Source organism: Oryzias melastigma, linkage group LG13 (genome assembly GCF_002922805.2).
Source record: "Oryzias melastigma strain HK-1 linkage group LG13, ASM292280v2, whole genome shotgun sequence".
NCBI classification, from domain to species: domain Eukaryota; kingdom Metazoa; phylum Chordata; class Actinopteri; order Beloniformes; family Adrianichthyidae; genus Oryzias; species Oryzias melastigma.
In genome coordinates, this window is record NC_050524.1 from 26508417 (window position 1) to 26510923 (window position 2507).

A 2507-nucleotide genomic window follows, 5' to 3' on the forward strand; every position below is an offset into this window, starting at 1 on the left:
AAATAGAGAACAAATATGACAAACCACGAGTCATGCCCATCCTCAGCTTATCACAGCGGGACACGCACCCCAACCTCCTGACAACATCTCAGGAGGATTTCCTAACCTTTTATGATTTTTGCTTAAAGCTGTTCAGTCTTCCTGTTTGTTATGTACATCACTTTTGTTGCAAACCCCAATTCACACCTGAGCAGCTGCAGGTAACAGCAGTACCACGGCATTCTGTTTTAATCCTTCTGACCAGTCACACCACGACGTGCTTTAGCTAAAAGAGATTACTATGTTTGAGTTTAGCTTTTCTCTGCATCCTCCTGCATAGCAACGGAAATACAGGAAATTGACTCCAAGAGCAGCAAAAACTGTACATTTCCCAATAATATATGAGTTTTGTCAAAAAGAAAAAAAAAAGCAACAAAAAATCAAAGCAAGAACTACAATGAACAATGAAAATTCCAGCCATTATATTAATTATTGGTGCATGTCTGTTTAAGAAAGTGGGAAAATTATATTGTTGACTCACCAGATATTAGAATCTAAGTTCAAAGCAGCTGAAAGGAAAACTCTGATGACCCAGCATTCTAGCAGCATTTAAACGCATCACTAACACACCTCAGATTTGTGCACGAAAGTGGTTTTATGTGTGCATAATGATCGATTTGTGCGTAATTTTTAAGGATTTTTATGTGTAGTTAGTTTCAAGCTAGTGTGATTTTAAGTTGTGCTCATGTAAATTATAATTTGTAATTGTTGTACATGTGACTACACAATTGCAAGTACACACACTTGTGCACAAAATATATTGTATGCGTTACAAAGCAAGAATTACGCTCACAAATCCAAAGTTACACGCAAATGGACAGACACAGTTGCAAATCAAGAATTATGCACACACAAATGGAATGATATTATATTATCTCTATACATAGGTTGTATTGTTACCCAACCACACCAGTGTTCACTTGCAAGTAATCTAAGATCCTAGCTTTAATCTATAGACTGGAGGTTTAGCTTCTTCATAAATTCCGGTAGCATTACACACATCAAAAGAAGAACATCTTAAAAAAATGAAGCTCAGTAAGTTGACTTTGTATAAAATGCAAATTTTTACCGAAACAGGCTTTTATGGTGGTTAGATTTATTGTTTGTTTTTTGTCTTTATTATTATTTACTGCAGTTCACCTCAGACTTTGTTATTTTACCCAAATCTATTCAACAAACTGAATTTACTGAGCATTTTATCCTATTTTTGTAAATAAGAATCTAAACTTTTTAAGGTTTTTTTAAGTCATAAATTTAACACAAAACTGTAACACTGAAAGTTTATTACCTTACAGTGATTTTTTATTTTTTTTTAAGTATTTATTGTCAGCATTTTTGTTCTTATAAACCCTCACATTAGCTCTTGATTATAGGTTGCTTCCCTTGTGAACAGTATCACCTGCTTCTTATTGTTCCTTCACCTGAACTCTGCTGCTTTCATGTAAATCCCTTTATAATTAGCGGGTGAAAACTTTAGGGTGACTAACCACAATTATCACCATCTTTGTGAAACCACTGTGGCATTAAAAGCAATTTTTAGCTGCAGTCAAGCGTATCTGTCAAAGCAATCCCATTGTAGCGGCTTCTGGACAACAACGCCTGCGCTGAATCAGCTCGCAAATGAGTTTAGTGTCAAAGGAACAGCAGCGAGAGCGCCAGCTTTGACTTCAGTTTGAATCCGTGTTTTTTATCCAGAGCATTTTTGTGAAAGTGTTTGAGAGTAGAGGTCAGTCTGAGCTGCAGAGAGTCACAGAAACCTCTCAGAGTTGCTGTTACATTGTGTACAGGTACATTAGGTGAAATGTTCCTCTTGCTGCACAGGTAAAGTCAGTCTCTCTGGTTTATCACTCAACTCACTGACACCTGCCCCACATCCTCTTACCTAGCAGCAATGCAAATTTATTCTCTGTAAACAAAATTCCTAAACTGAATACCTCCCAAATACTGCATTCTACTGAATGAACACCTTTTGGGGTTGTTTGAAGCTTTTCAATCATGCCAAATGTGAAGGAGTTGTAGTTTTTGGTGGTTTAATAAACATTTTGATTCCTCTGATCATCAGAAGGTTCCAGCTCTCCACCTGAGATCTCACATTTCACATTTCTCTTCCAGGTTTGTCTCCATGTTGCACGGTTCTGTGAGTGTTCTGGCATCTCCAGGTAGGAACACTTAGCTGCTCGTTTTACTTCCTGCTTTGTTTCGGCTCCACACTGTTTCTTTGTCTGGTTTTGCAGTGCGGAGATTTGCCAAAGTCATCTGTAGACTGGCAATATCAGAGTCTGCAGAGGGTCTCTGTCCAGGATGCTCTGCAGCACTAGAGTTTTCTAAGCTTCTGGTGCAGTGTGTTATTGTTATTATGTGTTCACATTTGCAGACGAGTATTTGAGCTTTTATCTGGTCCTTTTGCTAGATTTTCTACAGTTATCACACCTGGCTGGATTCAGTATCACCTCCCCTCCCGAAGTTAC